The 27,537-nt window shown below is 36.3% G+C and overlaps 1 protein-coding gene across 2 annotated transcripts in view; it reads left to right on the top strand.

The window, feature by feature from the left end:
• The first annotated feature begins 436 nt into the window (after positions 1-436).
• Serpinb7 (serpin family B member 7) overlaps positions 437-27,537 on the top strand; it is a 46,480-nt gene continuing 19,379 nt past the window's right edge. The window contains exon 1 of one of the 2 annotated variants that reach the window (XM_074069668.1): positions 437-671. The gene's annotated coding sequence lies outside the window, so the exon portion shown is untranslated. Of the gene's footprint in view, positions 672-24,040; positions 24,178-27,537 lie in introns of those variants that run through there. The other variant, XM_074069669.1, reaches the window with a different exon arrangement.

The following is a 27,537-nucleotide window of genomic DNA, read 5'->3' as shown; positions in this document are numbered from 1 at the left end:
TGATGCAAGTTTATCATGAAATCTAGAACTTGGAGTCACTTCATCCTTCAGGGACACTATTTGAACTCTAGCTAATGAATGCCTAGAAATGGATAAAACTCAGGCATCCAGCTGTAGTCCTAAGAGAAGGACCAGCTTGTCTCACTTCTACACCTGGTGCTTAGCACCTCTTGTCTCAGGCTCATTCCTGTGTTTGTCCCCTTCCTGGATTCTATCTGGCTGGCTCTCATGCCCACCTCTTAATGTGTCGCCTGCTCTGTATCCAGGTGCATATGGCTTGGATGGGAATGTGTAAAGAGAGTCTTTAGAATTGTTGGCTTCTCTGCTTTGTTGTGCTTACTTCCTCATGATGTGGGAGGAGAAATAGCACGATATCATGGCACTACCCTAAGCTTCCTGTTAAGCCAGAGAGGATAGCCCATCTACAGAGAGCCCCTCCTTGGTGTCCCTTCCATGGACACGATTTTCTTCTTAGTGCAGTCTGGGAGGGAGGAGGGACTTTTCATTCATTGCTGTCACCTCTCCCTTGGGAGCTGAGCCAATGGGAAGTCTGGGGAATCTTCCCTGAGCCTTGGCAAAGGTGCACTGGGAGGAGCAGAGAATCTTAGGAGGAAGGAGGCAGGAGGAACTGGAGCCCAGCAGTGAAGGCCGCAGAACTGCAGTGGGAGGAGGTGAGTGGCATTCTTACCCATGCTGGGCTGTTCTAGGCTTCTAAGTGTATTCAGAATCTCCAGATAGGTGCACAGCCCATGGTGCTCAGAGCTCTGTATATTGTGAGCATACACCTATGGCCAAGGTAACAACTTCATCTCCCCCCCTCACCCTTGGGCTCCTGGAAGTCAGACACCCTACTGATGGCACTCCCCTGAAGGCACCGTAAAATACCTCCCTAATCTCTAGTCTGTACAGTGTTGCTGTGGAGTGATCTTTAGGGTTAGAATAACATTGGATGGCAACATCTATCATAGGCAGACACATTGCACATAGGAAAAATCAACTTTCTTCTTCACCTTATGAGAAAAAAATCCTGCTGGTGGCTGACAGCTTCTAAAGTTAATAAAAGATAACCTATACAAGGAGTAAATTTCCAAATGCCAGTGTCTGGGCTTTCTATCTCTGGGAATCACAGCAATAATGAAAAAATATGTGTGAAGGAATGAATGGTTGTTTATGAGCTCATCTTTTCTCCTTTTTTTTTTTCAAGGAAATGATTAAAAATCTAGGAGACAAGTTACATACCAATTCCCAGGTCTAGAGACCACACAATGATAATTCCCCAAAAAGTTGTGCTTGACACTCTGTGTTGATTGTCTTTTTTCTTGTGACCAGAGACCATTAGAAATGTTAGCTAAAATACTGAGAGGCTTGATTTTTTTCACCTTTATTTTAGTACTAACAGGTATATTTGAGTACTTGATGAACTTATTCAGAACCCAAAATTCTCCAACAAATCCAAATCTGATACAGCTGAGAGTTACAGAATTTCTGAACTACAGTTTTGCTCTTCTACGATGATTTATAGTCTTGACATCTCTGGTGGTATTTTTGCCTGTGATAAGAACCAGCTTGAGAGTGGGTTGCTCACCAGGAGGAAAAATATTATTTATATTTGTAGGACCTTAACAGCTGTGGCAGTTAGATCAGAAATGTTAGCAACAGGAAATCTCACATTTAATCTTATTTATATTCAGAAGATTTTGATCCAAAGTCTGGTTGGGTTTTCAATACTAATATGTGAATAGAGAAGTTCACACTTGTATTGAAAAAGTCACATTGCTTCCTTCATAGGGATCAAGTAAAACTACTCTAGATATTTCTCTTAAAAGGAGGGTAAAGTTTCCCATATATCTGAAGAACACTGTAGAGGTCAGTAGATGGTAGAAATGGAAGGTATAAATTTCATACTAGCAATTGTGCTGTTTCATTCATGTTTGGTGCTGAAGGCTAGGTTTGGGTTTGAGTTTGAACAAAGAAAACAGATTTCCTAACTTGTTCTTTGAAAACTTAATCAGATTGTTTTCCTGTTTGAATTTGGTTGTTGTGGCACAGGAAATGCTAAGTAAAACACCAGTAAAGAGATAAATGTCCCATAAGTGACACTTACATGGGCAAGCTCCAGAGCCTTTGAGTTTTCCTTTGAGATATCAGAAATGCTGGTCACAGATAAGGTTGATCATCAGGAAGTTCTAGAGACCAGCGAGGGTGGAGAAGGGGTAGCAAAGACTGGTCCCTCTGCCTTGCCTTGCCTTGCCTCCAGCTCTGTCACCTCACTGGCTTCAGTCCTTTTTCCTGCTAGATGGATAATGAACATCTTTTCTATTCAGAAGCCTTCTGCAACCCCTTCAGATCCCCAAGCACATTTCCCAGACTGAGTTTAACTTTCAAATTTACAACCTGATCATGCACTACTTGGGGGCAGGGGTGGTGAAGATGTCTTAGTAACTTCTTGGTACCTAGCAGTGTGTAAAACTTAAGAGTTTTAGATGCTTTTAAGTTTTAGAGGCATTTAATTCAAACCATAGTCAGAAGCTTCTGAATTTTTTCCTATTTGTTCTGAAATATTCATTATTTCAGAAAACAGTTTTGCTGTGTCTTTCTTTCTTCTTCTTCTTTTTTTCATTTATCCCTTCTTTTCAGCAGTACTGGAGTTTGAACTCAGTGCTTCACGCTTGCTAGGCAAGCCCTCTACCACTTGAGCCACTCTGCCTATCCCTTGTTTTCAAATGTTCTTTCCCTATAAGAAGTCAAGAGAAATTTTTGGGTTGCAGGAGGCATGAGTGGGGACAAAAATTAAAGAGAAAAATGAGAACAACTCTAGTTTCTTCCTTCTGGTTGCCTTGTTAAGTAATTAGCTTATTTTAAAGGAACACTGAAGTTTGGGGATTTGCTAAACAAAATTCACTAGCAAAAGCATTGTTTGTGGTGAGTTAGTGAAGCAAGTTGTGCTTAAGGAGTCTGCGGTTTGAAGAACTTTCAAAATACTTATTTAACTATATGTCACTTTATGAACAAAAACGATAATGCTCTCTTTGTAAGGTCATTATAACAAGTCATCAACCAATGTGCTATTCTCTATCACTAAAGATGATAGTATTAATAGTATAATGTTCACATGCCAAATTGGCCCTCTGTCTCTATGGTTCCATATCCATGGATTCAACCAACAGCAGATCAAAAATATTTGGAGAAAAAAGAAGTATGTCTGTACTGAAAACACATACCGACATTTTTTCCTGGTATTATTCCCTAAACAATACAGCATAACAACTTTAACATTTAAATTATATCGAGTATTACTATAAGTAATCTAGAGACTATTTAAAGTATAGAAGAGGAAATAAATAGATTATATGCCAATACTAAGCTGTTTTATTTTGGGTACTTGAGTATCCTAGGATTTTGTTATTTGCAGGGGTTCTGGCACCAATTTCCCATTGATACAGAGTGATCACTGTATTTAGGGCTTACATATGAATGAGCTTTTAAAGTTAAAAAGTAGTATGCTTTTCCTTTGTGCATACAGATAACAAGAACATGCCCTAGGGGATACAAAATAAAGACTAGAATTATTTTTTCCACAAAATACACTTGTTTCAGTCTCAAATCATGAATTCTACTGTGTACCATGTCTCATACAATCAGTACACTGTATGCGTGTGTGAAATGTTTGGGCAAACTGGCTTGTAATGGACTTTCCTGTATACCAGACATGGGACACAGAGTATCAGTTTCTAAGGAGTCAGTTCCCAGACTCACCTGTAGGACATAGCAAGGGACAAGTGAGAACATTCCCTATATCACCGATCTCCCACTGCCCTCTTTTATTTGTGGTGCTGGGAATCGAACCTTTCCCATGCTAGATAAATGCTGAATTATACCCCTGGCCCTTCCTGATCTCTTATTATAGATCTTTTGAAGCCATGCTGCTACTCCCTCTTTGACACAATGGTCCAGATCTCACTCCATCCTCATAGAAATTAGGGTGAAGGAGAAGCAGATTTTTCCCTTCATGCCCAGCAGGTTTTGAGAAATCTTTGAAGGCTTACATAATTATCATCCAGGGCAGATACCTGCCTTCCTCCCAAGCTCCTACATTTAGGTATTGCCATTTGTTTCTAGGAATGCACGGTGGGCTCTGTGTGTGTGTGTGTGTGTGTGTGTCTATTGTATGGGAAAATAGGAAAAAAAAACTTACCAGGACCCCTATTTCTTTGTAGTTGGCATTACTGTGAATTAAACACCTTCCTTCCCTCAAATTCTCTACCTCATTCCATGCTAATCACAACCACCACTTTGAAAGATTTTTTATTACATGTTAAAAGTTAGTAACACAGAAAGTTCATCTTTCTTGTCTAAGAAATTTAGTCAGCAGCAAAAAGAACATTTAGGGTCTGGATTTTCTGATTTCTATAAAGTCAAAAAATTGTGTGTCATCTCTGTTCCACCCATTACTATGTGTAACAACACTTGAAAAGCTTGAAATTTCAACTTTCAGCTGCAAAAAGGTAACAAAAATAAGCTAAATGGAAATAATGTGTAGATGTTTATGAGGGTCAAGAAAGACTCTAATTTGTTATAACCTTTTGCTAGGTGGAATTGATGCAAGACTTTTAAGTTGTAAAGCTAGATACAGGTCTGTCAAGAATTGACTATGTGCTTTGACAAAGCCCATATCTGACTTCTAGGGTGCCATTAAAGGCTTTAGGGCGGGGTTGGCAAACTCTGGCTCTTAGTCAAACCTAGCTTGACACTGATTTTGTAAATAAAATTTCAGTGGAACACAGCCACTTATTGACTTATTTCTTTACGTGTGCTTTTATGTTGCAACTGAAAAACTGAGTTACAACAGATGACTGTATGGCCCCAGAAGTCAAAAATCTTTACTATCTGATCCTTACAGAAAAAGAGTGCTAACCTCTGCTCTCGGGAATACCTGATGAAACACATGCTGTATGCTTCCACAGCTCATTGATTAACTGTTCATTTAGCTCTAAGCACTGGGTACTATGCTAAGCAAAACCACAGCAGAACTACCCTTCAAGTTCAATGTCTAGTTTGCCTTCCTGGTAAGTTTCAGTTTAAGGAATCCTTCCCTAACCTGCTTCCTCAATTATGAGTAGCTTCACCGAGAGGGTGTGTTGTTCTTATATTTTAATAAGCATTTCTTCATTCCTGGCATGGCTGTCACATTGCCAGTTTCTCATGGCATCTGCCTTCTCTCTGTTTCTGTCTCTCTGTGTCTGTCTGTCTGTCTGTGTCTCTCTCACACATGTGTCACTGTCATTGCCAACTCTGGCCTAGATAATAGACAAATGCAATGATCAGTCTGATTTAGAAATGTTCACAGATACAAAGCTCCAGACATTGTCCCCAATGGACCAGTCACGTCAGCACCCAAAGAAATGAGCTCCTTTTCCTCAGATACTCATGCACTTCCTGGCAGGTGACTAGTAGCATGTAGGATTTACATTTGACCAAATCTTTTATTGTCTAGAACAGATCAGCTATTAGAGAGGGGAAGTGAAAAGCCATGAGCTCTTTTCTTAAAGGTATTTTCTGTTTCACTGCAGCACTTAGTAATCTAACCATGTCTAGATTCGTTCTTAAATTTTGATTATCACTTATTAAATCACAAAATTAAAGTTACATAAATATAACATAATATTTTAAATTAAGCATTAAATTTAATTGCTCGCATACCTGTAATATTATGAGACCATCATAGATTAATACATAGATGCAATTTTTTTTGAAGTTAGATCATCTCCCTGTTTTTTAGACTCATCAAAAAAGAAAAAGGCAATTTCTGCTGTTGTGGTCTGGTATTAAACATATTCCATCACCTTGGGATTTGAGTGGACTGGGGATGGAGCAGAAAGACAGGCAAAAATCCTGCTCTGGGAAGTCTGGGCATTTTTACTGATATTATATGAGCTCTGTCTTTTGTTATCAAAATATTGACGTGACTTTTCTGACTTCTTACTGGGAATTGCTGAAAATGGTATCTCTACTCTGAAGATTTGTGCTTCTAATTTTCCTGCTACAATTTTTGAATAAGCACACATAGCATGTAACAAATGGAAATGACTAATACATCTTTCAGAAAGTAATTTTGCCACAAGAATAAGTAGTCCTAAAAAAACAGAAATAGAATATTTCTGTTGCTAGTTAAATATCTAAAAATTATCAACTAAAGATGATTTCATGCTTGAGTTCATCTAAACATTTTAATATTTAAAAAATTGGGAAATAATCTATTTTATATTTGAGAAGATCTAAAAATAGATTTGTTTAATTTTAAAGTAATCCTGATAAAGTCACAGCTAGGAGTTGTATTTGATAGTGTTCAAATTTATCAAGTGCTTTTGACCTGCAAGATGATTACTATTCAAAGTTTAAGTTATTGTGAAGATATTAATGGTAAGGTAAAGCACCCATGGAAAGCATTTTAAATAGGGCGGGAGGCATGGCTAGTAAGTATGAAGCCCTGAGTTCAAAATACTTTAAATAATAGAGGGTCAGAGAAGAAGCTTGGGAGCAAAGAACCGTAATTTCCGTGAGTTGTGGCCTTGGGTTTAGGTATAGTGAAATGCAAATTATTGGCCACTGGGGAAAGAATGGCCCAGTGTGGCTACTTTCTTTTGTTAAAAAATCATGTCTTTTGAATTCATTGCAGTGGGATACAGAGAAGGGGAGAATAATGATTTGAAGCAGCCCAGGCAACAAGTTAGTGAGCTCCCATTTTGACCAATAAAAAGTTGATGTGGTAGCGAACACCTGTCATTCCAGCTATACTGAAAGCATAAATAGGAGGCTTGTGGTCTAGGCCTTCCTGACATAAAAGTGAGACCCTATTCAAAAAATAACTAAAAGCAAAAGGAGCTGGCATGGCTCAAGTGGTAGAGCACCTGACTAGCAAGTACAAGGCTTGAGTTTAAACCTCAGTACTACCAAAAGAAAAAATCATAAAAAAAAGACTAATTTTGTTGTTTTAAATCCTAACATCTTACTGTGCCATTCTTCAAGGAATCCATGACTTGGGATCATATTCCAGGCCAAGGAACCCAGAAAAAAAAAAAAAAAACCAAACAAACAAACAAGTTTGACCTGTGTTACTAAATGGGTCAGTATAAAGATTTGTATTACAATACAATTACAATTGTGAAAACAGAAACTCATCATGCCATTTATATGGTATGATCTAAATTGAAGGCAGGCTCTACAGTGAAACTTAACTAACTTTTAGGGGGAAAATAAATTCTCCCCAAGAGTTGGAGTCTTATGAATGATGATTGATCTAATATGCTTGGATGAATATTCCAATATTCATCCAATATTTTCAGCCTTGGATCCCAATATCTAGGTAAGAACAATGTAGAGGCAGGAGAGACAATGGGATTTGTTTATCTAATCTAAGAAGATTGTATCTCTACTTTTCTGCAACCTTTGCCTCAATTAGGTTATGTTTGGTGGTGGGGTTCAAAGACCAATTTGTTTTCTGATTGATTCCTAGTCAAGTAAGCATTGAGGAACTACATAGCTTGGCCCTTTCTTGAAGGATGTCAGATTTCTGCTTGCTTGGGCCCTATCCTCTTCCACATCCCATCTACGCTGCTTCCCAGGCTGCTGAGTGAAATGTCCTGATGAAACTTCTTACTAGTCTCTTAGGAAGGGCTGTTTAAGAGCACCATTCTCCTTAAGTAACATGGGACTCAATATATTTTTAAAATCACAAAAAGTAGTAATTCCACAATTCTCCATAATGAGATGTCCTTCTTGAAAATTATTATAAAATTCCTGTGGAACAAGTAGAATAAAAATAATGGTAATATTTTGAAAACTATGAGCTTGTCTTATTAAATACTGAAATAAACTTTTATTACTCCTGTGAACAAAAAAATAGGTGAATTGAACAGAATGTAGCTCAGAGATACACCGTTATTTTGTTAAAACTCTAGCTTGCTGTGGATCTTTAGGGGAAATAGTTTAAAGAAATAATAATGGGATAATTGATAAAGCATTATTATTATTACTATTATCCTTTTATAACAAAAAACTACAGAAGGAAAGAAAATAAAAATATGACAAACTAACTGGAGAGATACTGGAAAGATGAGTAATTAGTTATCAGGTTACAGAGCAGGAAAGTTCCTAAACACGAGTTATAGAAGAAATCATGTATTTTAAATATACAAAAACTAAATTGTATTCATGTTAAAATTATCATGAGAAAATTGACACTGAAAAGTTTATTTACAACAAATTAAAAAAGGTTTCATATCCTGAACTTTGTTAAGAATTAGCATAAATTGTTAGTGCTAACCACCCTGTGGAAAACCAGAAAAAAGGAGAAAATGTAAATGACTAGTAAAAATATTTCACTGTTGTCAGGCCCTTTGTTATTCTTCAGCCTCCTTCTACTGAATGACTCCTACTTATAAGCATTTAATCATGCTTCATTGTTGCTTATCTTAGAATGACTTCATTGATCCACCAAGTCCATTCCCTTTTAGGAAGTGTGGGGTCCCCGTGTGCAACCCTTCACCAAAGCTTTTGAAAGCATGGTGGAGCAGATACTGTCCTCACATCTCCAACTTTTATTCAGTTTTCAACCTTCTCCTAATTGGCTTCAACATACACTTTTGCATCCGTGCTGTCTTGTTAACATCATCACTCACCTGCACTGAGAGACCAATGGATGTTTCTCAGTTTCTGTGTTACCAGGACCCTCCTTAGCAACTTTCACAGACCACCACTGGCCACTCCATCTGTTCCAAAAGCCATTCTCCTCTTGAGCTCAGTGCAACCACAGTCCCCAGGTCTGTTTCTCCGTTGAGTCTACTGCAAGAGTTCCAGACTCCCTTGTGCAGCCTTTCATATTTGTCTGCATAGGGCTCAGTGTTGAGTCATCTCCTTTCACCATAGGTGAACTCAGCTGTTCTGAGGGTCTTCTAGAATCAAATTCACATGACTGGCCCAGAACTCTCTTCTAAGTTCCACAATAATATCCAACTCTATGTGAGCACTGGATTAGCACCTCAAACTTAAGTCTCCCAAAATTCAATATCCTCTTATAGAATTAATGTTATGAATACTTGTTCGGTTACTAAAGTCGTAAGTCCAAATAATATCTTCTTTTGTCCATTTTTCCTTCCAATATTAAATTCATCCATTTAGCCTGAACATTCTGAAATCTACCTTTGTTTTTTTCCATCTCTGTTGCTATTTTCTGGTTCATATCACTGTGAACTTTTGCCTAGACTGTTAAAATGATCTCTTTTGTTTTATTTGGTCTTCACTCTTGTCCACTTCTGATTTGTTTTCCACAGAGCAGCTAGAGTGTTCTATAAAAAGTAAAGAAAAAGTCATTTTCTCACTTAGAATCTTTAAGTAGCTTCCCTTCCCATTTAGGATAAAATTTCCAGTTTCTTGTGATTGCAACATAGTCAGAGCCTCACTTCTTGATTCTTCCTCATTATATGCTACTTTTCTTGCTGTTTCTTTTTTTCCTAGAATTCTCCCTCCCTTCTTTTGCTCACCACTACTCCTATTACATTCTTGCTCTACTCTTTTAGATCCTAGTTTAGATATTCTTACTTCCTTAGAAAAGCCTTCCTTGATAATACAATCAAAATACGTGATTTCCATTCTATTATACTCTGTTTAGAATCATATTCTTTTCCTTTATAACACTTATTACTTATAGTGTGTATAATACACACAGTGTATTATGTGTATCTCATACATTGGAATGAATTTCACAAGCTTCAAACACCTGGAAAACAATCTTTAGTCTCTCATGTTTTTAGAGTCATCTTGTCTTTTCTCTCCTCCAATAATGAAAGCAAGTACTGATTCACTACCAAAATTTCTGGTTATTTGCCTCTTTTTTTGCACAATTAACCAAAGCATAAGTATTTTTTAATATTCCTTTCTTACCTAAAATGTGGCATACCACAGGTATTTTCACTTAATATGTTCTGAAAATCACTCCCTATCAGTTCAGAATTACTTCCTTATTTTTATAACTCCAGTGCCCCACTATGCAGATGTATCAGTTTATCCAACTACTTATATATAGATATTTAGCTTATTTATAGTATTTTGCAATTATAAATAATGCTATTGTGAATAATCTTGTGTATAGGCATTTTCGTATTGTTAGAAGAATATCTTCAGAGTCCTAGAATTGAAATTGTTGGTTTATTTTCCCTCCAAATGAATGAAACGATTTCATATTGTCATGGCAAGTGTATGAGAATGCCTATTTGCTCATAGCCTCATAAAATTTTTTCCCATCTGAAAGATGAGAAGGTATCTTGATGTGTTTAAAATTTCATTCTACCAATTATGAATGTTTGAATATTTTCATGCATCTGAGGATAATTTTATATCTATTTTTAATAGTCTGTTCATGTCTTTTCACAATTTTCTATCAAGTTTTTGGTTCTTTCTTTTTCTCTCATCTCCCTATGTTCAAGCTAGCCTTGAACTCATGATCTTCCTGCCTCAGTCTTCCAAGTGATGAAATATGATATGGATAGCACACTAGGCATATTTCTTCTATTTTGCTGGCACTGGGGTTGGAACTCAGGATTTCAAGTATGCTAACCAGGCACTCTACCAGTTGGGCTATGCCTCCAGCCTGGAATTATTTCTTGTATTTATTTCTGTAATCTGTTTGGAGTTTGTTCCTGTGTATGGTTTGAGATATGTATCTAATTTTACTTTTTGTGTAACTGGCTACTCAGTTGTCCCAGATAATCTGTTTAATCCCACCAATTTGAAATGTTACCCGTATCATGTTCTAACTTTATATAGGTCTGTTAGTCCACATCCTCACCAGTATTTGTTACAGTCAGTACTTTTTATTTCAGCTATTCTGATAGGTGTGTAAGGGTATCTCATTTGTGGCTTTGGTTTGCATATCACTAATGAATAAAGAAGTTGAGCAATTTATATGCATATTTGCCATTTATGTGTCTTCTTTAGTGAAGTGTTAATATATCCTCCCAACATGTGGGATTTCATTCTCTGATCAGTGTTTTACACAGAACAAAGTGTTTAAAAAATAATGAAGTTTAGTGTATCCTTTTTTGTTTTCTTTTCTGAGCTATGATTTTGGTGTCATATTTTGAAACTCATCTCCTAGTCCAGATCATGAAAATATTCTATGCTTTTTTCCTAAAATTTTGTAGTTTCTATGTCTTGTATTTTAGATTTATATCTATGATTCATTTGTACTTAATTCTTATATCGTATGTAAAGTTCATTTTATCCTATGTGTATCTAGTTCCAAGGCCAGTTTTTGAAAAGGTAATATTTTCTACATCAACTTGCTGTTGCACATTTGCCAAAAATCAGGTTGGTCACATTTGTGAGGATTTATTTCCAGGCACCGGTCTGTTTCAGTGATTCGCTTATCTAGAATAATATCAGACTGTCTTGAGAAGTAAAGTCTGAAATCAAATATTCTGATTCCTTTGAATCTAGGTATTCAGATTCTTTTTCTATTTCATTTAAATTTTAGAATCATCTTGTCTTTACATAAAAAAAAGGTCTGCCTAGGATTTTAATGGTATTATCTGAAACCTTAGGGAAATTTGTAGGTAATTGACATCTTCTGTTGTGCTGAGTTTTCTAATGTACAAATATGGTATATTTCTCTACTTATTTAGATTATGTTTGTTTCTTTTTCACTGTTTTGTGGTTTTTAGTATATGGATCCTATGTTTTCTTAAACATATACTTAAGCATCCTTTTGTGCATTTGAAAACGTTATTGTGTTTTCATTTTTAGTTTCCATTTGTTTATTGCACTTCATCGAGATACAAGTGATTTTTATTTGTGAGTCCTATATCCTGAAATCTTTTTGAATTCTCTTTAGTTTAAGCAACATTTGAATTTTTTCTCTTTTTTTTGGCAGTACTGGCACTGGGGTTTGAATTCAGGGTCTCATGCTTGTTAGACAGGCATTCTTCCACTTTTTGCTCAGGCCCTCCTGGACGTTGATCCTCTTTGTTTAGGCTTCTTGTCATTACTGGGGATGACAGGTGTGTCCCACCACACCTAGCTTTTTTCCCTTGAGATGGAGTTCTTGTAAACTTTTCACCCAGTTGGCCTGGAACTGCAATCCTCTGGATATCAGCCTCCCACATAGCTTGGGGGTGACAGGGGCACACCACCATGCCCAGTTCCTAACTTTTTGTCTAGGCTGGCCTCAAAATCTCAGCCTCCCAAGTAGCTATGATTACAGGAGTAAGACACAGGCACCCCGTTTGTAGGAAACTTTTGATACATTCCTAAAAATTATTTTGTACATACAAAATCATGTCATCTATAAATTTTACTTGCAACAGCATGCCTTTAACTTCTAGCACTATGTTGAATAAGAGTGCATGTGGGGTTTCCATTCCAGGTTACTCTTGCTGAAACAGTCATGACCAAACCCATCGCAGGGTCACTTGGGGACTGGAATGTGAGAGGATAGAGGAAACAGAGAGAAAAATGTCCAGAGGTCTGTCCTGCACTTTCACTGAACCTTTTGGAGTTCTCCTTGCTACTCAAGCCAGAACTATAGAGTTTCTCTTTCACAATGCACAACTCAAAGTTTGGGCTGGGCTGAGTTCAGGATGGGATTAGCAGAGAAAAAAAATATTAAATTCCTCACTGTTTCTGTTGTACAGAGAATTCTAGTCTTCCAGCTTCAACTTGGGTTATTTACTTTTTAGAGTTTTCAAACATCGGTCTGTACATTTTTTCCAGATTTATATTTGAGTCAGTGGGAGATGAAGAGAAAATAGTGCTTACTCTATCTCTTCTTCAGACTGTTAATAAAATGGATTATGCTAAGTGGCTTTGTAATGTTGAACCAGCCTTGTATTACTGACATGAATTTTTCTTAGTTGTGGATTTCTTTTTATATAATGCAGGGCTTGATTTGGTAAGACTTTGTTGAGAAATTTCCTTTATATTCCTTAAAAATATAAGTCTCCTGTTACTCTTCCTATTTTATCATAGTTTTCCTTCATATTCTCTTTGCATCCTTTGAAACATAAAAGTTTTCAGCCATTATTTCTTCAAAAATTTTTTTCAGCCTTCATCTTTTTCCTGTCCTTCTAGAATTCCAGGGCTATCAATGTTAGAACTTTTGTTGTTGTCCCATAAGTCTTTGCAGCTCTGGTTATGAAAAATTCTTTTTTTCTCATTTGTTTAATTTAGAATAATTTCTGTTGATCTCTCTTTCAAGTTTACTTATTTTTTACTCTGTCATTTCCTTATACTATCTTTCAGTGCATTTTTATATTTTTTTGAACCCCAAATTTCTATTTGGTTCTATTTTTACATTTATAAAAAGAGTATTTGAAACTGTTACTTGGAATATTTATAATATCTGGTTTAAAATCCTCATCAGATAGTTCCAACATCTGTATCAGCTTGGTATTGACATCTATTGATTTCTTTTGTCATGTGAATTGAGATTTTCTTGGGTTTTGTTATGACAAGAAGTTTTATATTATGTACTAGACATTTTGAGTACTATATAGTGAGACTCCAGGTCCTGATTAAAAATTTTTTAGTAAGCATTTAACACATTTGTGCTTGGAAACTACATCAAAATCCACTATGGTGGGCTCTAATTTAAAGTCAAGTTAGTTTCCAAAGTCATTTTCATTGCTACTGTGGTCTGCAATGTTTTTGTACTGTGCGGTGGCTAATCTGAAACTGTCCTAGTTCAGTTTTCAAAGATTTTAATTTATTGATTCCATTCCCAGACAAATTGAGCAATTTATATACACATTTAAAGATTCTTTTCTCCATCTCTCTTTTCTTTGTGGTGTACTCCTCTGTGGTCAGGAGGGAAATTCTTTTAAATTACATTGTAGTAGAAGACTTTAAGTAGAGGTTCTAAAGCTGCCATTGTGAGGAGAAACCAGAATTTTTTTTTTCTTTTATTATTCATATGTGCAAACAAGGCTTGGTTCATTTCTCCCCCCTGCCCCCACCCCCTCCCTTACCACCCACTCCAGCCCCCTCCCTCTCCTCCCCACCCCCTCAATACCCAGCAGAAACTATTTTGCCCTTATCTCTAATTTTGTTGTAGAGAGAGTATAAGCAATAATAGGAAGGAACAAGGGGTTTTGCTGGTTGAGATAAGGATAGTTATACAGGGCATTGACTCACATTGATTTCCTGTGCGTGGGTGTTACCTTCTAGGTTAATTCTTTTTGATCTAACCTTTTCTCTAGTTCCTGGTCCCCTTTTCCTATTGGCCTCAGTTGCTTTAAGGTATCTGCTTTAGTTTCTCTGCATTAAGGGCAACAAATGCTAGCTAGTTTTTTAAGTGTCTTACCTATCCTCACCCCTCCCTTGTGTGCTCTCACTTTTATCATGTGCTCATAGTCCAATCCCCTTGTTGTGTTTGCCCTTGATCTAATGTCCACATATGAGGGAGAACATACGATTTTTGGTCTTTTAGGCCAGGCTAACCTCACTCAGAATAATGTTCTCCAATTCCATCCATTTACCAGCAAATGATAACATTTGTTCTTCTTCATGGCTGCATAAAATTCCATTGTGTATAGATACCACATTTTCTTAATCCATTCGTCAGTGCTGGGGCATCTTGGCTGTTTCCATAACTTGGCTATTGTGAATAGTGCCGCAATAAACATGGATGTGCAGGTGCCTCTGGAGTAACAGTCTTTTGGGTATATCCCCAAGAGTGGTATTGCTGGATCAAATGGTAGATCGATGTCCAGCTTTTTAAGTAGCCTCCAAATTTTTTTCCAGAGTGGTTGTACTAGTCTACATTCCCACCAACAGTGTAAGAGGGTTCCTTTTTCCCCCGCATCCTCGCCAACACCTGTTGTTGGTGGTGTTGCTGATGATGGCTATTCTAACAGGGGTGAGGTGGAATCTTAGTGTGGTTTTAATTTGCATTTCCTTTATTGCTAGAGATGGTGAGCATTTTTTCATGTGTTTTCTGGCCATTTGAATTTCTTCTTTTGAGAAAGTTCTGTTTAGTTCACGTGCCCATTTCTTTATTGGTTCATTAGTTTTGGGAGAATTTAGTTTTTTAAGTTCCCTGTATATTCTGGTTATCAGTCCTTTGTCTGATGTATAATTGGCAAATATTTTCTCCCACTCTGTGGGTGTTCTCTTCAGTTTAGAGACCATTTCTTTTGATGAACAGAAGCTTTTTAGTCTTATGAGGTCCCATTTATCTATGCTATCTCTTAGTTGCTGTGCTGCTGGGGGAGAAACCAGAATTTTAAAGGATAAGAAAAGTAAAAGCTTATAGATAAAGTAAATCTATCACTTATATTGAACTTTGGCACTGGAGTTGATCAACATAAGACAGTGGATCTGGAAATTTGGAATATTCCAAATACTGGGGTTTGAACTTGGGGAGTATACCTTGAACCACTCCACCAACCCTTTTCTGTGAAGGTTTTTTTTGAGATAGGGTCTCAAGAACTATTTGTCCAGGCTGGCTTTGAACTACAATCCTCCTGATCTCGGCCTCCTGAGCAACTAGGGTGATAGGCATGAACCACCGGTGCTGGGCAGAATATTTTTCATGAAAGATAATGATATGTAAGATGTGATGATCAAATAATTCAGTGAATTACATGGGACTAATTATTGCACTTCTTTGGAAAGTTGACATTCTGCAGTAGAAAGTGAACTTTAATTTGCTTATTAAGAAATTAGAATTGGATTGTATTTGAGAACTTCCCTGTGTCAGTATATTCATAAATATCAGTAGAACTAAAAGAGTTTAAACAGAAAAAGTCATTACTAATCAATAATGACTCAATTCTCTGGGAATTTACCATTCTGTTGGTTGTGACCATGATGACATGATGAAATGACATGGTACCAGTAGGTAGAAACCAATAAGGCCTTCAGCATTTGGAATTATGATGAGAAGAGATTAGAGGAAGTCTCAATTTTGCCATTCATTTAAATGTCTGACAAGAGCACTGTATCATGATATTTACTGCCAAGTGAAAACTGAGATTATTCATTTCACAAGAGGAAGATAAGGAGAAAAAGGTGTACGAAGTAGAGCAAGAATAGAAGATAAGGTAAATATTTACATGTAAACAAGAGATGTAGACTAGTTGAATCCTTTTGTGCCCTGCCCATAGTAGAGCAACAAAAAATATACCAAGAAATAAAAATAGACTTCACATGCAATCACTTAGAATAAATTCACCATGATACAACATGTAATTAATCCCAGAACTTGGTGCTACTGGATTTTATTATTTTTCAAATAAATAACTTAGATAGATTGGAAGCATTAGATATGATAAACACAGTTTGTATAAAAAAATTTTGGAGGCTGGAATTTAAAACAAAATAAACACATGACATCAGCTTCCAGGGAAAGGCTGATATATTTGGTATGTACGGGAATTTTGCTTGTTTGGAAGATTTGTTTCAACCTGGTCATTCCCCTTTGGAGTAACACTCCAAATCTAGCACCCATTACCATATGCTATCCATTAACATCCCATCACCAGGGAATTTTTATATTCTCAGTCTAACTAAAGATCTAACTAGAGTCTACAACTTCCTGTACCTACACCTCATGTAATCTTTAATTTATCTCCAGTATTTTCCACAAATGGTTTTAAATGGAAACCATTAATTTCCTTCTGCCCCTCAACTCAGGCCAGGTGTAGGTAAGAGCTTTCTTCATACTCCATCATTTTCCTATCATCTTCTTTTACTTCTCTTCTTCCTTTGAAGATCTTAACATAGATCTACATAGATGTAGACCTATTCCCTTTTTCCCCCCAAGCTTGGTTATAACCATCTGCCAAACTCTATTCCCTCAGAGCCTTTGAGGATTTGGGCTTCTGAATTTTAACTTTTCCTTCTAGGCCATCCCTGGCTTGAATGTTTAGATTGGGACACCATCCACTATTTATTTCCTCTGAAAATGGTTCGCTTTTGAAATTCTGATCTCTTTATCTCCAATCACATCTTATTGACCTTTATGTATTCTGCATATTTAGAGGAATATTAAGCATATTCCTCTAAATATGCTTAATATCTTGTCTTTTAGAACAATGACGTCCAAAATCTCATAGTTCATTAGGTCCTCTTAGTTTCTCCTCTGGTTAGCCTATAAAGGCATGCCATGCTCATTAATTACAAGAGTTTGGGGGATGGGAACCTCATGGGCCAATGTCCCTGATCCTGAAAAAGAATCTCTGCACTCTGGAAAATTGTAATGAGGGTTATTTCATCTCATCACTGTATTGTGTCTAATCTGAACTTCGTAGTCCACATTTTGGCTGCACTCTCATAGTTTATAACCTAATCATTCATTTCTGTGACCTCAGAAAAAATCTCATAACTGTGCTATGCAGCTCAAAGAACAATTTAATTTATAGCCACAGTTTTCTTTTGAAGCCTTGATTTTTATTAGGCTTATTGTCTAAATACTAGAATTTTCCAAAGGCTCTTCCCAATATGTTTTCCTTTTGTATTTTTTGCTGAGGTTCTCATTCATGGCTTTCACTTCCATGTATGTGTCAAAGACTCCAAGTCACCAACCACTTCTTTTATATCCAGACTTAAATTTTCAACTAGATATCTTATGGCCATCTTAAAAATCAGTGTATTTAAAGCCAATCTTATTATATTCTGTCCCTCTATTGCACATATTTCTCCTGCTGAATTTCTGTCTCTGTTGGTGATAGAGTAGCCAATCCTAAAGTGCCTATACCCATCAGTACCACCAGCTTACTAATATTTGCTGTCTATTTTCAGGACATGCACATTCATCCTCACGGGATTTTACTCAGGCTGTTCTTCTCACCTTTATTTTCTGAGGCCTAGATCGAGTGCTAGTGCGTTTGTGAGGCCTACTTAAGATTCTCATTTCTTATTAGTCATTTCTTCCTCAGTGATTTCATTTGTCTTTCTGTTCTAATACTTCTTTCATTTTATCCTAGATTATTTCACTAATTCAATAACTTGTACTAAGTTTGAATGTAACACCAGAAACTGATGGAATAAAGGAAAAATAAGTCTTGGTTTCTGTCCTAAAGGAGTTTGCTTTTAGAACATAGCTTTACTATGATGGATGTTCATATGTTGAATTTGAATTATTTTTTCAATCTTGTAAAATGCAAAAATTAATTTAATAAATTAATTCATTTATTCATGGTAGAACATACCATGAATAAAAACTTTGTAAGATTGGTAGTCATATGATACCAAAGCTCTGTGGGAGAAACTTGACTTTTCTTGTAGAGTTAGCCTGAAGATGGCTACGAGAAGGTAGAGCTTTCCCCTAATTATTTGTACAATTACTCTCTTGTTTTAGAGAACAGAATGATTTTGGGTCATTCACAGACCACTTTGTTTTATTTCCAAGCCTTTTATTTGGGAAGAGTTGGCATTTTAAATTCATTGTATATTATGCATTTAAAGAAAAGTGATGGCTAGTGGTTTATTGGGGGGGGGATAATAGGAGAATGAAGTTCAGATAAAATTATAAAGGTATACAATCAATTCAGTGACAATAATTGAGAAAATTCAAATGTGTTTGGGTTACACGAAAGTTTGATGGCTTTCCAAAGTTCTTATTTATAATTAGTAACTTTAATGGAGACAGGGAGTCTATGGAAAGGATGTTTATGAGCCACACAGATGAAGATTGGGAGGGTCATGACTCATGGCCAGTCCAGGCAAAAAATTAGCAAAACCCCATTTCAACCAATATGTTGGGTATAGTGTTGACGCCTGTGATCCCAAATATGCCAGAGGCCATGTGTAGTCTGAAGCTGGTTCTGAGCAAAAACATGAGATACTACTTGTAAAATACCTAAAGCCAAAAAGAGCTGGCTCATATGGCAGAGCATCTGCCTCGTGGTAGGCTCTGAGCTCAAACTCCAGAACTGCCAAAAAAAAAAAAAAAAGATATTTATACATAGTAACTACGGGTACACTGGATGAGTGAAAAGAAGCAGAAGAGCCTATTTTATTCGTCTGGCCCCAAAGATGAGCATGAGTCAAAGGAACTGCTTGTTTATATTATGTTTTAGAAGATGTAGGTATAATAAGTATCCCTGATAGTTGCCTGACAATGAAGCAAGATTAAGGAAGAACCCTTCTTCTCCCTTCTTCATGGGACCAAATTATGGGCCTGACCCCCTCTGAGTAGGCATTTAAGAGGGCATTAGGAAATAGTATTCTTGGAAGAGACAGAGGTGCTGCTCAGAGATTGAGGACATGAATGAGGAGCCAGAGCAAGTGAAAGAGAAACAAGGGGGACTGGTGTGTTGTCCGTAGCTAAAGGAGAAAATTTGTTTCTTTGGTGACTTCACACATCATAGAAGGCTTCAGCCCTGTGTAAATATGTGAGGACAAGACACAGTAAAATTCAGGTTATTACAATTCATGTAATCTGTACTTGTGAACTGGTAAGACATATGGAAAGTTGGATTATCATTGTATGGCAAGGGAGAGGAACTGATACAACATGTTGGTTCCCATGACTGAGTTTCCCTTCCTGGACTTATGTCACTTTGGGATTGGTTAGTTGTAAATAAACTGTTGCAGACACAGCAGTGGGAGGAATTTCTGAATTAAGTGGAGAAGAAAACAATGATGAGCAGACCTTTAATTATGGTTGACTCTTGGTAATTCCAGGAGGATTATCCAGTTGGTGTGTCACTTGGGTTCCTTGCCTTTAACATTTTGACATTTTATCTCTACAACAGGTAGAGAATAGGAAGGATGTGAGATTGAAAATATTTCAGCTCACTCTAATCAATTACCACTGTTATCAGAATGCAGAAAATGGGAAATCTATTTGTAAACTTATATTCCCCATATTAACAGCAAACTTATCCAACTGTTAAATAAAAAATTAGTTCCAGGAATTATCTGTTTCTTTATTTTTCTCAATTATTATGTTACTCATAATCCATTAGAGAGGTGAACAACAGCTGTTTGATTTTGGATGTGGTAGCAAGATCTCCTTTCTGGGAAGGAGGTAAAACAATTAAAACAGACAAAATTGATAAACTGAAAGGTGATAGTACTTTCTAATTACAATATCTTTTACAATAGAGGACCATAATTTTGGTAAACATTGGTTGTACTTTGTAAAAACACTCAGTGGGAAGAACCAGGAATGCAGTCCTTTCTGTGCACAGCAGGTCAGTGTGGGTACAACAAAGGGCTGAGCACTGTGATACTATAGCCATTACTGCAATGCACTACCTCCTCTATGTGGCATGTTCTGATGGCAGAGGTGTAAGCAGTTGATTGGTCCCAGTCTACCTTTCCCTCCACCTGGCCGCTTTTTAGGGGGCAAATCTCCCAACCTGTACTATAGCACGGAGGTTGTGGGTGGTACAAATGTGGCTTTTCCATTGCTAGTGAGAAGGGTGGAGGAGTGGCTGGCAGTATGACAAGAATGAACTAACTCTCCCAGTTTCAGCTGCTATCTGACGCTGCTTTAGTACAGACCAAATGAGATAACTAACCCAACAGATGCATCTCTGGAAAATTCCAAGCCAGAGCAAACTGTGAAGAAGAAGGAGCAAGAAAAGATAGAAAACAGTATGCAAGGAAGCCAGCCCAAAAAGTTAAGGGTCCAGATGAATATCATTGTGTTTACGTCAATTTTAGGTGATTTTATCAAGCAACTCTGCATGAAATAGGATGAAAAGAAATTGGATATAAGAGACCATTGATAGATTCCAATAATAAAATTGGGTCCTAAACATTGAGTCACAGCTATTTCGTTTAGTCTATTGTAATGTGTTAGATGATTGATATACCCTCTTAGAGAGGCATATATGTGAGCTAGGTTGACACATGCTGTTGTTTCTGAACTTGTTTGCAAGGTTACTTAAAAGCATTATTGCCATAAATCACAGAGAAGGGACTATTACCCCTCAAATGTGATTCACGTACAAACCGAATGAATCACATACTGATCATCTTAGTCAAATACTATTTTGAAACCTGGTGGAAAGCTAAATACTTGTAAACTTCTTTAGGGACAGTGTCATGCTCTGACTCACAGGGGAACCATCCCAGAAGCGAGGTTTAGGTATCAATCAGCAGATATTTGGGCTGGGTGTATACTCTTCCTAGGCATAGGCTTTAAGACCTAATTCTAACATTTTTTAGAACAAAATTTTATTTAGTAATGCCTGCTTTGGTTCAACTCAAGCTCTAATCTCAGACCTTCTTTGTCACCTTCCTAAGTGCATAGAGAAAACATTTAGGGATGAAGAGTCCAGAGCAATGAGGAAAGATTTTGTTTGTGAGTGTAAGTCCCATCACTGCCTTGTGTATCAGGGATTCTGCTGTGGACACCTAGTTTATCTGTCTGTTCAAACATACTGCTGTAGTCTGTTGTAGGTGAGAGTTAAGTTCCCCACCAAATCTCAAGAAAGATGTCGACAGTCAGATGCAGAGGCCTGAACTCTCTTCAGGTCACTTCCTTGTAGGAATTTCTCTTCTGGTGGGGCAGCCTGTGTCACCGCCAGCAGATCTGCCTATGTTTAGGGTTATAGGAGGCAACACTGGGAGACTTCGTCTGCTGTAGGCCGCCATAACTGTCAGTCCTGGTCTCAGTTTGTATCCTATTCACTACTTGTTTATCCTTGGGCTCTGGATCCCAGTCCATTCTCCAATAAAACTTGACTAATGATATATGATGTGCCACAGCCCTATTTCTGAGCCATTTGATTTCTTTATGTTCCTGCTGACTTTTCAAAAATTATGAGATATAATTTGAATACATAAAGATGCACTCAATATATACATACAACCTAACAGACAGAACATTACCAGAATCCCTAATGTCTCCCTCATCATTCTTTCACTGAACAAACCTCTGTTCCACTAGAGGGAACTCAGGCAATAGTTTCCTTGACATGGTATGTCCACCATAAAAATTTCCTTAAATGTGCATTTGTGTTTGGCTTGATCTTTTCAGAAGGAAGCAAATTGTGTGTATTCTCTTGTGGCTGACATTTGTTTTTTAAACCTTGCTTCTATCACTAGCCATGTCTCCTGTTGTGGAGGTTTTAGACATCAGCCAGTGGATAAGTGCATATTTTGGGCATCCAGAATAACTTCTGGTGAGAGTTAGAAGACTGTGTTCTGGTGTGGGGCATGGTCTAGGGAATATTAGATAAGTAAAGCTCTTGTGAGAAACTCTGGAAACTATACCTGAAGGAGGAAGATGGGTTTCCATGAACATCCTTCCAGGATTGAGTGAGTCTTGGAATGCTAAAACCAGGACATTCCAAGGCAAACTGGAACAGGTTGATGACTCTCATCCTTTACACATCTTCCTCCATGCACCAGTCACCTCTTCTCTCTGCTGTTAACTCTCAGCTTTCACTTACAACTGTGCAAACCTCTTCCAATCTGCCCACAATTGAAGTCCCTATGTAGAAGCTATTGCACAATTTTTCTAAGGAGTACAGAACTGTCATGCTACAGGAATATTATTGGCAACACCCAGAGTTTGAAAAAGTAAAGTACTATATAAGAATGGTCAAAGTGACTGAGATTTTTAAGTGGTGTGGTAATAATATATGATACAAAAAGGGCAGAGTGGTGGGGAGAGTCAGCAGAAAGGGAGAATTAAAATACTGCTGTTGATAATACATGTAACAAAAATTGATCTGAATTCCTATTTTATTATTGAGAAAATGGAGGTACGGAGAAATTAAGTTACTTGTTTAAGGTCACAGAGCTGGTAGAGTTGCCAAGCTGTTATTTAACCCTAGGTCTAGTAATGTCTCTTTAATTTTATTTCCAGGTTATATATGACCTAAGTTGCAAGGAGTCCAGAAGAGAGCACCAAGCTTATGTAAAATAGCAGTCTCCGCTTGTCTACATCTGTCACTTCACAGGAACAACACTCAACTGCTTTTAAGGCTATCTCTTGTATCTTCCTCTAGATACACGCTAGTGTTACTGCTTTTTTTTGCTTTTCACTTTTGGACAATACCTATAGACCTTCTTTCATGGAAGGATGATGTATTTCTTGAATTCTCAGTTCTCCACTGCGCTCCCTATGAAATCATGTTAATCTCCTTAGAAAAACATATCATGATTTTGTTCAGTTCACTATGCAATATTTATTATCAAAACTAAGAAAATTTTATTCATAATAGATCTAGAAAGTGTACTATGGTATACATTTCACAATAAGATCTTTGTTATCTCTGGAATTAATGATGATCATGTTTTCTCATTTTTGTGCTGTTATTTTTCTATTTCCCTACAGTAATGCATTCCTCTTGTACTGGAGGTAGATGTCACTTCTTATAGGTTCAATGTACTCAAACATATATGTCTTTCTGAGAGGATATTTACTTTAGAGAGCTCCAAATGATCAAGATATTCCATTTTAACATCAAAGTATGCAATTAAAATGTTTACAGTGTGAGAGTAATGAAGGAACCATGTGTAAACTAAAGCCAGAAACACTAAGCAAAATATAACCCACACCTCCTGAAGGGCCAGCTCACTGCTCTCCCCCAAATGCAGTATTCCCCAATTCCCAAGGCAAACCCCATTGTGCTATTTATACACACACACATATATTTAGTGAAAACATAATTGATCTGAATTCTTATTTTATGGGTAAGAAAATGCCTACTCTGTTCTCCAGAACTTTGTTTCCTTCACATTTCTAGGATTGCATGATATCCTCTATAAGAGTGGATGTATAGATGCTAGAATATCAATCCTTGAAGAAGGGTATTGCTCTATTTCTTGTTATATACCAAAATTGGTGCGGGGAACTGAACAAACAGCAATAATGAAAATCAATGATTGAATTTCCACATGTAAAAAGTGCCAGTTGTGCCACAGTGTAGGGACATGTACATATACTACACAAAATATCATGTAAAACCAAATACCTAATTAGTACAATTTCATGCAAAAATTGGATTCATTAAAAATACCTATTTTGACTATTTTGAATTGGAGCTAAAACTCTCCAAATGTCTTTTAATTCACATAATGGAATTATTTTAAACTATCATGGTCATCACAAAAGGAAACAGGGAGTGTCTGAGTCAGAGGCTTTATATTCCAGAGTAATGCAGGGAACCCTTTCAGACTCACCCAACCAGATGCAACTTCCTCTATGAAGACAGTAAGGTAAATACTTCCAAAATGGTTGGACAGACAGAGGGAGAGAGAATGAGTGGATAGGAGTAAAGGTGGCTACTTCTTTGTATCTGAGATGTTAAACTAATCAAACTTCAAAGTTGTCTCACCCTATCACTTCTCTACTTTGTGTCATGCTTGTGGCTGACTTTAAGCGATATGATAGCATATATCACAGTGAAGGAAATCAGTGAGCAGTTGGAAACTGCATGTTCCATCTCTGAATAGATATACAGGGAACTGTGCACTAATCTGGATTCTGTATTTCCAGTGTTCTTATTTCTTATTTAAGGTTGGAATATTGAGAACAGAGTTAAACTCTCTTTAATCATAAAGTGAGATACTCATCTAACTTGAGATTTATCAAATTTTGAAACTTTTTAAAAGATATGGAAAGACTTGATAATATTTCTGTAGAGTAGTGACTATTTTATATCATGACTTATTGATAAGAAAAATCGAGCATGCTCAATAGTTATTCATTTCCTTCCAATATGTGACTTTTAATTCTGTAAATATAAAAGCATTTATTCAATAGTTTACTATGAACTATGATCAATTTTCCTTGTATAGTCAAAATTATCCTAAAGTTAGATAATAGTTTATCAAGCATTTAAGTCACATAATTTATCAATTACAAATAAAGTATAGGTCCATGAAATATTATTATAATTTCATGTTTATTGAATATCTTTTTTGCCTGTATTTTATTTATGAATTGTTTTTCTTGCTTTTTATTAGACTTTTAAAGCAAAACTTTCTGAAAATATATCAGTGTTTTTGCTTCCCTGATAAAAACAACATATTAACTATAGAAAAAAAAAGTAAAGGAAAGTTCTTAGATTGAAAAACCATAAGTAATCAAATAAGCTTTGATTGGCTATGGACTTTTGGGTCTGCAAGTCTGAAGTTTGTGATTTAAGAATTTTTGTTGGTATTCACTAGTTTGTATTAACTTGAAAATTATAAACTAATTATCTACTTGTATATTAAGCTAAAATATCTATGCAAGAAACATAAGAGTATGGTATTTTTGTAAAATGAAAAATTATTCTTTAGAGAATAATTTTGGCTTTAGAGCCAAGATTTTATTTTTTTATAATTTTAAAAGAATTTTCTTTCAGTGCTCTAGTCATACAATGGCCTACCAGGTAATAACAGTGACATCTTCTGTAGCTTTAATATAATCTATTTTCCTTTTCATTTTTTCTTAATTATTTAACTTAATTACCAAGTCACTTGGTAATTAATGGTGGCTTTTTGAATTTAGTTTATTCCCATTGGTGTTTTTATTTTTAAGATTCTATTAAAGTAATTATTGGAGAAAGGAAAGTCACTGTTTTGGTTCCATGCTAAGTTGTACTCATTTGTCACCTGATAGAACTTTGGGGCATAAAACCATTAATTCAACCTTAAGTAAAGTTGTCTATTTGCTAGTGGGAATCAGATTTTATATCAGATGAGGAGCAAAGAATCTTGCTTTCAAGAGCCTACAGTGTACCTGCATAAAAAAAATCATAAAAACAATTATGTAAGGTGGAACATACATTTTGGAATTTATTTTCAGCATGCGTGAACCTGTCTGCATAAGAGTGCTTAAGGATATAGTATGTAGTGCTATCCATCATTCTAGAAGTTATGGCTTTAGAATTTATAATTGTCTGGGAATGTCTTGGCTCATTATTTTCAATAATGACATTTATTTAGTTTATCTAGCTTTATGGCAGAGATTTCTCTGCCGTAAAATTTATTTTAGCAAAAATGTTATGTACTCTAACTCTTGAATGAGAAAATTCCTGTGCTCTTTTCTTGTCTTCAATATGATGATGGTTTTGTAGAAAGTTACCAGGATAACTAAAATTTAGAAAATGAAGACTTGTAACTATTAACTTAGAAAGTAATTAAAAAAAACTGTTGAAAATTAGGAAAGTATTTTTTAACTTTAATGGGGTAAAATAGTAAAGCAAAAACTTGTAAAGCATCAAGAAGAATTGGCACTTGTCCAAAGAAAAATATACCATAAAGTATGTTTTTGCAATTTGTGATGGGATGCTACCAGGTAGCTTCCAGACTCAATCTGACTATGCAAGCAGGTCCCCTAACAGTCATTTAAAAATCATTTGGGTTTCATTTTAAAAGATCTAATTATATTATATCAGCATGTTAAAACAGACCCACAATCCTTTACTAAATGTAATTTTTACTATAAATGTTTGCAAGGTATTATTATGACTTTGCTGCTGAAGTTACTTTCTAAGAGTGAACCATTTCATTTACAAATGCCTGTGATTTTTCAGCAATCAACATAAAATTCTTTTGAAGGGAGAGGATTGTCCCCCTGAAAATGTATGATTTTCTATTCAGGATCACTCCGATAGTTCCTATAAAAAGATCTCACTTAATAAGTTGAAACTTGGAAGCTTAGAGAAATTAAAGTTTTGATCCAGGTCATACAATAATTACGAACAGGGTTGGGACTGGTTTTGAAGTTCCTAAGCATTTGTGACTCTTAGATCCTGTCACAACATCAGACGTAATACCATGGGATAGTCAAGGGGAATAATTCGAACACCCATGCAAGTTCATTTAGACTGAGGCAGCTACACGTATACTATTCAGATCACTTTGAGTGTTGGGGGAGCCTTCAAAGAAATGCTGAAGTGGATCCCTGAGGAATTTCGTGGTGGTGGCAGAACCCTGCATTTCAGAAACAACACTATCGAGAGTTCAAAGATAATTTTCATCCTTGATTTTAAATTCACTACTGCTGTATAGATATTCTAGCAAAAAATTGATCCATATATTGGAAAGTCTTGGGCATATTCATAATACATACGATGATAATCACATTTTCCATGAAAAAATCAGGAAACTGTATTACAAAGGACATTTAAAATACACTTTAAAAAGCATATTTACACTTATGGGATCAAGTATGCATACATAATATTTAAAATTAGGATGATCCTGAAAATAATTTGATTGATTGCTCTAAGAATGTGTGTGGAGGCCAGGATGGAGAGAATGGGTAAGAAAACAGGGTGTTAAGCCTCCAAATACTAACATTTTATTGAATTAAAGATGGTTTAGAAAACAAAGGCTACAGCAGCTTGAGTAGTCTGTATAAGGTTGTAATACTTTAAGTGGCACTTTTGCTGCATTTCAGTTTAGAAATCTGGGGTAATTTGAGAGATGTTAAGTCCATGAATGCAGGGCTTAAAAACAGAGGCCACTCAAACACCCCTGAGGATAGAAATGTCTCCTCCAGAAGAATCACAAATATGCCTTGGTATGAATAGGCAAGAATAAGTAGAATTGTTTCACTGAAAATATCAGTGTGAAAAAATGAGT

This window comes from Castor canadensis, chromosome 4 (assembly GCF_047511655.1).
Source record: "Castor canadensis chromosome 4, mCasCan1.hap1v2, whole genome shotgun sequence".
Classification (NCBI taxonomy): Eukaryota; Metazoa; Chordata; class Mammalia; order Rodentia; family Castoridae; genus Castor; species Castor canadensis.
This window is presented reverse-complemented; position numbering and strand designations above follow the sequence as displayed.